The following is a 13,876-nucleotide window of genomic DNA, read 5'->3' on the forward strand; positions in this document are numbered from 1 at the left end:
ATCTTGGGCAAAACCTGGAGTGAGGGAAATATGTGCCTACAGAGATGAATTCAAAGATCAAAGAGTAGAGTTTTTCTCATTTGTGCCATCTCATTAACATATATATATATGGCATATATATATATGTATATAATTTTTTTTCAGAGACAAGATCTTGCTCTGTTGCCTAGGCTGGAGTGAAGTGGTGAGATCATAGCTCAATACAGCCTTGAGCTCCTGGGCTCAAGTGATCCTCCCCTCTCAGCTTCCCAAGTAGCTAAGACTACAGGTGCACTCCAACACATCCGGCTATTTTTTTCTCAAGCTTTTTATAGAGACAGGGTCCTACTATGTTGTGCAGGCTGGTCTTGAAGTCCTAGCCTCAAGGGATCTTCCCATCTTGGCCTCCCAAAGTGTTGGGATTATAGGCATGAGCCATCATACCTGGCCTATCTGAGTTTTAATGGGAAAAGATATTTGAACATACAAAGATAAAAGCTTAACATTCTCAGGTTGTTTTCATTTTAATATGCTTCCATCATTTCTCAAAATTATCAAAAAGTTTAGAAAGTGTTCTATCTTTTTAATCAGGATACACTTGCTCCTTTATGTCTCTAAAGAGGACTGATTTGCACACGTAATCCATTTTACTAGCTCCTATGTTTTGCTACAGAGGAATTGGTGTTTGGACAAAAACAATTTACTACAAGCAATAGAATTCATTGGCTGTCCTTACATGTATGTACTTTTGGGCATGTAGAAGTATTTTCGTATAATGAATCTGTCCCCACTGTGAATTTGCTATGTCAAAGAGTATATGAATTTTAAACATATAGCTACTTCTCATCAGCTTTCTAAAATGACTGCCAACTTACCTTCTCACTAGCAATGCTTAAGTGTATGTAATTTCCCAGCACTTATCTTTTAAAATTTTACCAATCTGATTGGGAGGGGAGTATGATCTATTTTGCCTTTTCTTTTTCAAGTTCGTGATTGCTAGTGATGTTCCACATCATTGTCACTCATAGGAACTCTGTTGCTTGTATTTTATCTTTGTTTAACTTTCTATTTATACTTTATCTTTGTTTATTTTCTGGTTAAGAAGTCCTTCTGCATATGCATCCTGAAATTGTAAAAGTATTATCCTACTTTTTTCCTACATTGTTTGTCTTTAAATTTTAATCTTCATCTGCAGTTTACTTTAGAATACAAAACCAGGTGGGGGAAACATTGCAGGATGACTTTTCCTTTGATGAACAAAAAAATAAGTGTGTGTGTGTGTGGGTGTGTGTGTGTGCACGTGTGTGCACGCAGGGTTGATTCATGACTCTTAACCTTAGGAGTCCCTTTGTTCACTGTTGCTCTCATGTTCACTGTGGAACTTTCCAGTGTCAGAACTTTCATTTTAGAGAGTTCTATTTAGTTCAGGAGCAAACATTGGAGTTGAAATTTCAAAGTCGGAAAGATGAAGTTGTTTGTCAATGTGACTTAATGACTCCGACGATGTCGATGATAACGATGCTGACAGCAATAGCCACAGCAGTAACAAGTAACGGCAGCCAGCAATTATGTAGTGCTTACTGTATAAACGGGCTAAGACATATCCTAAGGGATTTAGATGCTCTAATTTATTTAACTTTTGTCATGCTAAAAGATTATTTTACTATTAGTTCAATTGCGGGTTCCTAAACCCACAATTTACAGTAATATTATAAAAATCTATAAAAAATTAATTATGAGCCGGGCGTGGTGGCTCACGCCTGTAATCCCAGCACTTTGGGAGGCCAAGGCTGGCAGATCACGAGGTCAAGAGATCGAGACCATCCTGGCCAACATGGTGAAACCCCATCTCTACTAAAAACTACAAAAATTAGCTGGGCATGGTGGTGCATGCCTGTAGTCCCACCTACTCGGGAGGCTGAGGCAGGAGAATTGCTTGAACCCAGGAGGTGGACATTGCGGTGAGCCGAGGTTGCGCCACTGCACTCTAGCCTGGCGCCTGGCAACAGAGCAAGACTCTGTCTCAAAAAAAAAAATTAATTATGGAATGTATTGTATAAGGTATTATTGAAAGCTGTTAAGTTTGAAATAGTGTAGCTTTCATAATTCATGTATTTTCAAAGCAAGTTATACATATGTACTCTCATTATTTAATTTAAAGTGATGCAGTATAATTTGAAGGTAAAATTACAAATTATTTATAAAGAAAAGGATATAAAAAGGCATGGCATTTAAGGTGTATCTATCAAACTGGTTTTTGACTTTTGGCAGTAATTACAAATAACTGTTTATTAATAAGACATCATAATGTAACTTTTTCCATGTAATTAAATAAAATGATATAGACTGCTAACATATTTTAACTTTTATTGCAAAGTAAAATATGTTAATTTTTATGAGATAAAATAATTTGACTACATCTTGTTATTGGTGCAAATATTTTAAGACATGATTTTATAAATGAATTTTAAGTGACCTTATTAATCTTGTATACAGTAGTTCCCCTTATCTGAGGGTTGTATGTTCCAAGATCTGCCTGAAACCACAGATGTTATCTAGCCCTATATATGCTATGATTTTTCCTATACATACTTCCTATACTTAATGAAGTTTAATTTATAAATTAAGATTAATTAGAGAGTAACAAAACTGGAAATAAAATAGAACAATCTTAGGAATATGCCAGCATCACTACTCTTGAGCTTTGGGACCATTATTAAGTAAAATAAGGATTATTTGAACATAAACACAATATAGTTACTTAGTAGCTATATTGAGATAGCTACTAAGTAACTAGGTTAGGGGTTAGGGGGAATAACAGCAGCACATATAGCATGGATACTCTGGAGAAAGGAAAGATTCATGTCCTGGGTGTCAAGATTTCATCACACCACTCAGAACGGCACACAACTGAAAATTTATGAATTGTTAAACGCTGGGCGCGGTGACTAAGTCTGTAATCCCAGCACTTTGGGAGGCCGAGAAGGGTGGATCACCTGAGGTTGGGAGTTCAAGACCAGCCTGACCAACATGGAGAAACCCCATCCTACTAAAAACACAAAATTAGCCGGGCGTGGTGGCGCATGCCTGTAATCCCAGCTACTTGGGAGACTGAGGCAGGAGAATTGCTTGAACTTGGGAGGCAATTGTGGTGAGCTGAGATCGCACCATTGCACTCCAGCCCGGGCAACAAGAGTGAAACTCCGTCTCAAGAAACGAATTATGAATTATTTATTTCTGGAATTTTCCATTTAATATTTTTGACCCTGGATGACCAAAGGTAACTGAAACTACAGAAAGTGAAACTGCAGATAAGAGAGAACTAATACACTATTAGTGTATTGCATAAAGCACATCAGCAATACTAATTGACTACATTTCTAACTTCAGTTTCTTCCTTGTTTGTGAAGCAATTAGGGTATTTTCCTAGATCCTTTACATTATCGCTTAAACTTTATAGTAATTTCCTCTGTGCCTAATTCAGTGGGGTTTTTTTTTTTCTTCCAGAAAATGCAAGATGAGCCTAGAATATTTTATCCTACCAAACAGCAAAGATACTGCCAAAGACTACCAGGATTATGTCAAAAGCACTCCGCTGCCGCCCTTAACCCATTTCCTGTTTAGAAAAAGTGCAGCTCCCTGCCAGCATTCATTTGATTTTCGTAAACACATTCTTTGAGGCTGAAGCAAGTCTGACTGATTTGCAATGTGAAAATAAAATATAAAACCTGTTCTTGGAATTATTTCTAAACAGAACGTGTCTCTAATCCTAATGTAACAGACATGCACATGATGTTGCATTAGGATTAGAGACAAGAGGATTCTGGGGGCAAACGGGAAATGCATTAAGAGGTTTCCACTGGCCAAAGATGGGATACCAGGGATGGCAGCTGCTGCCGCCATCACGCTGACTGCAATGGAGCTGGTGGGAGCTCTTCCCTTTCTGAGTTGGGGCCAGAGCTCCTCCGATGCCACTGCAGCTGCCCAAACCGAGGCTGCAGACCCAGGCCTCCTGTTCTCTGGAGCAGGAAGGAGCCCCTCCCAAACTGCAGCTGTGGACCTGAGCCTCCCTGTGCTCTTAGAGGGGGCTGGGAGCAGGCCAGATCTACCCTCCCCGTGCAGCTGCAGTGCCCACCACCCGTGGCTGCAGACCTGGCCCTACCGCTCCACTGAGCAGGCAGGAGCCAGGACAAGTGGGAGACCCCCCTTCCCCATTGGCTGGGCGGGAGCTCCCCTGCTGCAGCTGCGGCAACCTCCGAGGCGCAGGTCCAGGCATCTCTGCAGCCTGCACCCTCGAGGGCTGGGAAGACCCTCCCTTTGCCTCGTCCCTGCAGGCTAGAGGGTGTCTGTTCCCACTGCCTGGCCTCTCTCTTCTCCAGAGCCCGCTCCAACCTTGGGGCTGACCCCCAGGGCCATGAATGGCAGCGGGAGGCAGGCAGATTCCTCGACGGAAGGGGGCAGTCCCTGGTAAGGTCCCACCCTCAGGCCAGGGAGGACCTGAACATTGGGAGCCCGGCTGCCAGTCCCCAGAGCCTGTGGTGCCTCCTTCGGCCTGTCCATGGCAGCCCATGCATCAATCTGCAGGCCCTTCCTCCGCCCCATAAAAGCCTCGGGCTCAGGCAGAGCAAGGGAGAGGATGGAGGGACAGGAAGACCAGTTGCAGAGAGAAGCTACTCTCTCTGCGGATAGCAGGGGACCATGACATGACCAGCTGCAGACAGGAACTATCCTCTCTTCTGAGAGCTTCAGAGACCTGCTGAGACATCCAGATGACCAGCTGCAGAGAGAAGCGGCCCTTTCTGCTAATAGCAGGAGATGATGGGACAGCCAGCTGCAGAGAGGAGGGCCCTTTCTGCTAATAGCAGGAGATGATGGGACAGCCAGCTGCAGAGAGGAACTACCCTTTCCACTGAGAGCTTCAGAGACCCGCAGAAACGTTGGGACTGCCCTGCACAGAGGAGCAGGGAGCACCCGCTCCAGGGGCCTCCTTTCTGCTGAGAGCAGTAGATATTGGGAAGACCTGCCTACAGAGAGGGGTGACCCACTGTGTGTGTCCTCTGAGCTGTTCTAAAACTTAGTAAAGCTCATCTTCGTCTTTCCCTTCACTTGTTTGTGTACCTCATTCTTACTGTGCACCCTTCACTTGTTCGTGTACCTCATTCTTCTTGGATGCAGAACAAGAACTCGTTGCTGGCCAGAGGTTTCTGGCCGGAAAATCAACACCTCAAAGCACCCGGTAATACCTCGAGTTTAAGAAATACAGAAAATACAATGAACTTAAGCTCATTAAATATATTTTAATTCGTGAATTAGTAATATATTTTTTAGTCTAATTGGTCACATTATTTTCAACTGATAAAAAATTATACAGACATTGTGTGCAACATGTCACTCTGAAATATTCCACATTGCAGAATGGCTTCAATGGCATTTTTAGGGGATTTGTTTCTATGGACTCTTTCCAAAGACTTTTAACCTAGCTTTTAGATAAAAACTGAGTGTTTTTTTTTTTAATCTATTGTTTATTGTGGTAAAATACACGTAACCTAAAATTTACCATCTTAACCATTTTTTGAGTGTACAGTTCAGTGACATTAAAGACATTCTCATTGTTGTGCGACCATCACCACCATCCATCTCCAGAGCTCTTTCCAGCTTTCAGAATTTAAACTCTACCCATTAAACAAGTCCCTGTGTTCTTCTACCTGCAACACCTGGGAATCACCGTTTTACTTTCTGTTCCTGTGATATTGACTATTCTACATTCCTCACAGAACTGGAATCATATAATATTTGTCTTTTTGTGTCTGGTTTATTTGACTTCACATAATACCCTCAAGATTTATGTCGTAGCACATGCTAGAATTTCCTTCCCATACATATGTATAGGAAGGAAATTATATATATATATATGTGTGTGTGTGTATATATATATATATATATATATATAATTGCACTTTAAAAACTGAGTTTTAAAATAATGTTTGTATTTTATAAATTCATGTACTTTATTCCTCAAATTTGTAATTACAATAATGCAACTGGCGTAACAGAATGTACCGCAATCATACAGGGTGAGCACATAACTCAACTGTTAGGAGCAAAAGTATGTAGAAATATTAGAGATTATTATTAATCACAGCACTGGTTTCATTTTCTGAAGTGGAGAGTGTTATTTCACCTGGCAAATCTCTTAAGTGAAGACCTAAAGTTTCTACCGGAATTCATTTGAATGTTACATAAAATATATTCTCTTGAAACTTTATTGCAAAACAGTAACAACTTTAGATTTCATATTTAGGACACGATTTGTATTAAGTAGCTTTTCATGTGACACAGGACTTTTTGAGAGGAAAACTTGAGTTTGCTGTTTCTCCTGTGGCTCATTTTATAAACCAGGTGAGAGTCTTGGTAGAGGCTTAATTTTTTTCAGAAGAGTGCATAACTTACCTGCTGCCCATCTGATTCCTAAATATGGAACTATCCAACACAGAAATTAAGAAAACAGGGACTCCAGGTCTTTTGATGGGCTGCTATCTAGTCCCCATACAAAGCTTGACTAAAAGAGGTGATGTGTTTAAAAGTACCAGACTGCTCCAAGCCTGGAAGCTCCTCTTAGGTATGGGTGCCCCATCCTGTTCTCATCGCCATAGAATGCAATGGACTACTATTTGACTTTCAGCTGATCACTGCCTGAAACTTCTGTACATAGCTCTCTGTCTGGGATTCTGCTCCCACCGGTGAGGAGGCCTCAATTTTTTCTTTTACTCCCCTGTTCATTTAGTCTGTATTTCATCATTATACAATGCTGGAGTGTATTAGACTTTGATAAAAGGGTTAGAGTAATTAATTACAGAAAACATTATACAACAAGAGGGAAAATACAAAGCTATATGGTAAATATGTCTTGTCCCGCCATCTATGAGTAAAAGCTCTAGATATTACTTTCTTTCTAGGCAGTCTGCCATGTACAGGCTTAACTCCTAATCTCAGTTCTTGTTCTCACCTTCTTCCCATCTCTTTGTAAAAGCACCTCATTATTCTCTTCTCTGCTTTCTTTCCAACAAACTTTTGAGACTGTTTGTCCAATCCTCCCAGGAATTCCTTAATCTCTCCCCAGGAGTACATATTTCCCATCTGGGTTGTTCTGTCTAGAATAATGCTAGGGAACAGCTTTATGTAGGATACCAGTGGTGGGCTTGGTTAGCTTTCTGGGGAATGAAGACTGTGCTTTGCATTCTACGGCAGTCCATCGTCAGTTTGGGAGCTTGAAGTCTGGTCCCTCTTAAGCTCTCACCAGTAGTGTTCCTGTTGTATCTGCCCTTTTTTGGGTCCACTCATAGCACAAAAATCTTATAATTGGTAATAATGCAATTAAAATTTCCTATTCCTCTTGCCGATGGCAGCTCCTTGGACCATTCTTGTCTGCCCCACCCTAACTTCCTGCAGCTCTCTTGAGTCATTGGTCGCTTAGTCCTTTGGGGTCTGGGCAGTGTGGCTCAGTGCACTTTGGGGTTGGGGGCGCCTTCCTAGCACCCAGCATCCACTGGGGCTCTGGGGCCATGGCCTGTCTGTGTATTCTGCCAGCTTTGCGCCTTCATCCTCTTCCAGGGCTGTGGCAGCCGTGATGCCAGCGTCCTGGGCGGGTCTGACAGGCGGCTGGCAGGCACCAAGATCACAACGCAGAACATCCATGACCACTTGGTTCCTACCTGGATAAAGTGTAGGCTCTGGAGGAGGCCAGTGTCGAGCTGAAGGTGAAGATCTGCGACTCGGATCAGAAGCCGGGGCCCGACCCCCTTGTAATTACAGCCACTGCTTCAAGGCCATCGAAGACCTGCGAGACAAGATTCTTGGTGTCACCATTGAGAACTCCAGGATTGTCTTGCAGATTGACAATGCCCGCCTGGCTGCAGATGACTTCCGAACCCAGTCTGAGACGGAGCAGGCTCTGTGAAGGGGCGTGGAGGCAGATTTCGAGGCCTGCGCGGGGCGCTGCATGAGCTGACCTGGCCGGGGCTGACCTGGAGATGCACATCCAAGGCCTGCAGGAGGGGCTGGCCTACCTGGAGAAGAGCCACAACGAGGAAATCAGTGCCGTGGGTGGCCAGGTCAATGAGGAGGTGGATCCTGCTCCAGGCAGCCGTCGTGCCATGATCCGGGGCGACACGTGAGGCCAGTCATGGCTGAGCAGACGCGGAAGATGCTGAAGCCTGGTCACCAGCCAGGCTGAGGAGCTGAGTCGGGAGGTCGCTGGCCACACGGAGCACCTCCAGATGAGCAAGTTCGAGTCACCGACCGGCGGCGCACCCTCTGCAGTCGCGGCTCTGCACGAAAGCCGCATTGGAAGGCGCGCTGTGGGAACGGAGGCCTGCGTTGAGGCCCGGCTGGTGCGGATCCAGGCTCTGAGCAGCGGTGCCGAAGTCCAGCTGGGCGATGTGCATGCTGACCGCCAGAGGCCTGAGCAGGAGATCACTACCGACCGCATCCTGCCCGAGCGCCAGAAAGATCCCCACGGGAACCTGCCCTCCTGCAAGTCCCGCTGAGTGGCAGGCTCCTGGGCTTCTGCCCTCCTTCAGAGGGAAGACCCTGGGTAGGGAATGGGAAGGGAGGGACCCTTACCCCTGGCTCTTATTCTGACCTGCCAATAAAGTTTTATGGCCCAAGGGGGTGGGGGGAAGAATGCAATTAATTTCCAAACCTGTTGTTCTCACACCAGTTTTCTCTGGCAGAAGCTGGGGTGGGGTGACTGGGTCTGTGGATATTTCACACTTGGAGTTACACATTTTTGAAGTATGTGGAATCTGTTCTCTTTGCTATGTATTTAGGCTTTAACGATGGTAAAACGAGACCACCAGAGTACTACACACCTGGGCTATACTATTTTGACTTGTAATGGGGTTTCATGAGGTGGTTTGGCTTTGAATGTTACCAGCTAGCCATAACCTCTTTCTTTCTTTCTCTTTTTCTCTTTCTTCATTGTAAATTCCACAAAGGAAACAGTGCTGTTCATTGCTGTATTCCCAGTGCCTAGAACGGTACCTAGTATGCACTACTTACAGGTGTTTGATAAATATTCAGTTAATGATGAAAGGGTACATGTTATATATATATTTATTTATATATCTGTATTTTATGTATGCTTGTATAAATGTCAATGTATTTATAATTTATATACATATGTATATATACATTTCTAAATTTCTAAGACATAACTCTTGAGTTGAATCTCACAAAAAATGAGAAGATATTTTCCAAGCAGACTGTGGCAGACACTGGTCACTGGCTACACTACCCACAGTATCCCTCTCTCTAGGCACTGTTTGGGCAATGAGACATAAGCAGAAAACTGCTGGGTAGGGCTTATGGGAAACATTTGCTGTCTTAAAAAGAAGAGTTCTAGTGGGCATACCACTGTTCTTACTTCATGGAAAATAGATGTGATAATATTTCAATGACCTTCTTGAGACAGCAAAGTAGTAACAAGCAGGAGAATGAAGGTCTGCATGTGAAGGAAGTCTGAAAGATAGAATGGGACTTGGTCCTCATCAGCATTATTGGGCAATTCTATCAACCTTGGAATACCAACCTGTGGACTTTCCTATTTGTTTAAGCAACTGCTAGTTGTTTTTCTGTTATTTATTGCCAGAGGGATTCCAGCTGATACACAGACAGATGCAAAATATTTTCAAGTTAACTCAGTTGTGGTAAAAGACATGGGGTTATGAAACCACATAGGATGTTAAGCAATCTGCAAGTACACAGAGAGGTCAGCTTGACTGGGGCTTAGGGATGAGGCTACAGAGAGAGAGTCACAGTCCTGGGTGCCATTTGGAAGAATCTGGATTCCGTTCTGCAGGCAGTTGTATAGATAATGAAGTGAGTTAGGCATGAGAGAAACATGAGCCCTCTGGCATGAGTATGACACACACATTGGAGAAAGGCAATATAGTTGGCAAGAAGACCATTCAGGGGGTTAATTTAATGTTCAGGTGAAAGAAAACTGAAGCAAGATTACAACAGTGGAAAGAGTGAGAAAAATATAGATTTGAAGTGTACGTGATGTGACTTAATTACTACTTTAATATGTATGGGCAGTTGTGTTACTGCAAATTATCGCATCTGAAGCACCATTGATGTAAAGGACACAATTTTCTAATAAAGTATTTAAAGAAAAAATTTCCACCTGATTAATGATTAATTAGATGTGTTTCCAATTATGAAACACCACTGATCACAAAACTATCTTAATTTCAGGGATGTGAAAAGATGTGCCTCTTTGAATCAATGAAAGCTGGTATAGCTAAACTAATATTTATAGATACTGTACGCCAGGCATTGTGACAGGCACTTTACTTATTTCACTTAGTGCACTCCAAACTTTATGAAAAAGGTGTATTTTTTTTTTTCCATTTTAGAGATAAGTAAAAGATGATTGTAGATTTTCTACCAGGGCAAGTACTGGATGGTCTTGCTAATAGCAGATAGGAAAGTAGGAGATAGAGTCTTAAACATACTGAATTTGAGATTCTTTTGAGATATCCAGTGAAGCTATTCAGTAGGGAGCTGGGCGCAGAGTTCGGAAGTTAAAGAAAAAATTGATTAATTGGGTTCAGTCAATATTTAAGGGCTGTCAATGAACCAGGCTCTGAATTAGGTACTGGGGATGGTGTGGCAAGTAAAATAGTCAAGTGGAGAAGATGGATATTATTTAGTCAGTTTGCAAGTATTTTAATGCATGTTTTGTATCAGATACGGTTCTGTGATTAACAAAAACCATACGTTCCTGCCACTGGGAATTTTACATTCCTGTGGAAAAATACAGATCAAAGTATATAAACAAATAAGTAAAGTAATTCTATATGATGATAAATGACATGAAAGAAAAAATGTTTCTTCTCTCTCCTGAGCATCCAGTATAGATTGCATGTTTAGGGAAGACCTCTCTTACGATAATGGCATTTAAGCTGGGAATTTATCCTTGCAAAAAGGGAGAGGGCACGTTACGCTGCATTACAGGAAGAGAGAAGCATGTGCTAAACTCCCCAGACAGAAATAAAGTATTCAAGATTAAAAAAAGAGCCAATGTGAGGACACATCATCACCAAAGAGGGGAACGGTGTGAGGCAGGAGAATCACAGTGAAAGTAGCAAGCTGGGAGTTATCCACACATGCTATTAAATGTTGTAGAAATGACTGAAGAATATGTAGGGTGCAAGGAACAGGCAGCATAGATAGAAATCTAGAGGAATTTCAACATTTAGAGGTCTAATAAAGAAGAAGATATCCAAAAACGGGTCTGTGAAGGAGGAGCCTTGAAAGAAAAACAAAAAAGTGCTATTTTGCAGAAATCAAAGGTAGAGATTGTGCTAGGAAGTATAGATTGTTGGGTTTAATGCTGCTGGCAAGAACCCTGCCCCCAATATCAACCTTGGTAGAATTGGAACAAAGTCTGTAGAACTCTTTCTTCCCTAGTTAGACTTTGCCTGTCTTGGTCTCAGTAACTATCACTGCAGAATTACATAAGGGACGACAGAGTTCATGGTTTTTGGAGAACGCCATTTCCAATCTCTCCATCATTCCCCACCTCAACGGCCTGACTCTAGTCTCAAGATGGAAGCTATAATCCAGACCTCTTAAGAGAACATCAAACCAATGCCTACGCACCTCTACATCTCGATTTACTTCAGTTGCTACAAGAAAAAGGCACCCAGGTGTCTTTCTTTCTTTCTTTTAAAAATTTTATTGTGGTAAGAACATTTAACGTGAGACCTCCGTTTTAACAAATCTCAAGCGTATGATACATTATTGTTGACTGGTAAGTGCAATGTCGTAGAGCAGATCTCCAGAGCTTATTTACCTCGCTTCACTGAAATGTCATGCCCATTGATTACTAACTCCCCATTCCTCTTCCGTTTAGCCCCTGACGACCACCATTTTACTGTTTCATTCAATGAATTTGGCTGTTTTAGATAAATCATGTAAGTGCAATCATGCAGTATTTGTCTTTCTGTGCCTTATTTCACTTAGCATACTGTCTTCAAGATTCATTAATTTTGTCGCATACTGCAGCATTTCCTTTTTTAAATTAATTTTTTATTGCATTTTAGGTTTTGGGATACGTGTGAAGAACATGCAAGATTGTTGCATAGGTACACACATGGCAACGTGATTTGCTGCCTTCCTCCCCTTCACCTACATCTGGCATTTCTCCCATTGCTATCTCTCCCCAACTCCCCACTGCCCACTGTCCCTCCTCTATTTCCCCTCAACTGACCCCAGTGTGTGATGCTCCCCTCCCTGTGTCCATGTGTTCTCACTGTTCAACACCCACCTATGAGTGAGAACATGCGGTGTTTGATTTTCTGCTCTTGTGTCAGTTTGCTGGGAATGATAGTTTCCAGGTTCATCCATGTCCCTACAAAGGACACGAACTCATCGTTTTTGATGGCTGCCTAATATTCCATGGTGTCTATGTGCCACATTTTCCCTGTCCAGTCTATCATCGATGGGCATTTGGGTTGGTTCCAGGTCTTTGCTATTGTAAACAATGTCGCAATGAACATTCATGTGTATGTGTCCTTACAGGAGAAGGATTTATAATCCTTTGGATAGAAGTTCGCCCCTCGGTGTTAGAAATGCAACTATTGGGGTCTTCAAAGGCTGTGCAGCTGGGGGCGGAGGCAGCTGAGGAGGTCCTAGCCATGTAACCAAGCTGCCATCGCTCCTCCCTTCCTCTCTCCTGCCTCTCCTGTCCGGAAAATAACTTTTTTACTCTAAAGAAAGAAAAAAGTATCAGTCCGCCTCTGACTTCCTCTCTTCCACTCAGTCCTCCACTCTGTGAAGAAGCCCAGGGGGCTGCTCAGCGGCTGGGGCGGCGCCACTGAGCCCAGGCCTTCCCGGCCGCCCCGCCTCCGCCTCCTTGCATCCCTGCTACCCAGAGCCGCCCCCAGGGTAGGCGAGGTCGTCGCCACTGTGTCCTTCATCTCCAAGTTTCTCCGCTCGGGAACCAGCACCAGCTGCAGACCTTCAGCCAGAGCCTGCAAGAACTGCTGGCGGAACATTACAAACATCACTGATTCCCAGAAAAGTCATGCAAAAGATCAGGTTACCTTTGTTTTTGCATCCACCATAAAGTGGATCTTCTGGACAGGCAGCACAGCGGATTGGACTGCAGTCAGGAGCTGCTCAAGCCTCTCCCAAGTGAACTCACACTCTGGGTTGGACTCACCTCACTATGTGAGGTGTCTGTCCTACAGAACTGGAGAGGATGGCTCCATCTGTGTGCTGTATGAAAGCCCCATCAGCAGGAGATGGCACTCAAAGCAGCACGGACATGCGAATGGTAGACAGCTGAAGAAGCTGTAAGGACGAATTTCTCTTGGGCAGAGAAAGCTCTTCCAAAAACTACAATATGATGACTGTATCAGGTTAAGATATAGTCTGTGGATGGATCACCTTACAATGAATATATGAATAAATTTGATTTTTGCTTTGGGTGGGCTCCTCTTGGAATGGATTATGGAATTTAAACCATGTCACAGCTGTGAAGATCTGGCACAAGATAGAGTGGTAAAACAATTTTAAAAAGTGACAGGGCCATAGTTTGTACAGTACCTTTCAGTAATTTAATAGTCTGTGAGTCCAAGTAAATAATCATTTTATTTGCTAGGGAGTGAAGTCCTAGGGTGGTTTCAGCTTCTCCCAGACATACCTAAATTTTTATATCAATTCCTTTAAAGAAAATCTGTATGTCAAAGAGCCTTTCTCTGCAGTAGATCCCACGGAGGAATCTGCAGTAGATCCCACGCTTGAAAATTACTGTTAACCTTTCGGGCAGCTCAACAGGGGAGTTCAACCTTTTAAACATGGCAGTACTGGAAATTTTACAAGAAGA

At 43.0% G+C, this 13,876-nt stretch overlaps 1 pseudogene; it reads left to right on the plus strand.

Moving 5' to 3' along the window:
- Positions 1-8,255: 8,255 nt before the first annotated feature.
- On the plus strand, positions 8,256-13,414 carry LOC108291820 (annotated as a pseudogene).
- The last annotated feature ends 462 nt before the right edge of the window (positions 13,415-13,876 follow it).

This window comes from Cebus imitator, unplaced genomic scaffold (genome assembly GCF_001604975.1).
Source record: "Cebus imitator isolate Cc_AM_T3 unplaced genomic scaffold, Cebus_imitator-1.0 Scaffold469, whole genome shotgun sequence".
Classification (NCBI taxonomy): Eukaryota; Metazoa; Chordata; class Mammalia; order Primates; family Cebidae; genus Cebus; species Cebus imitator.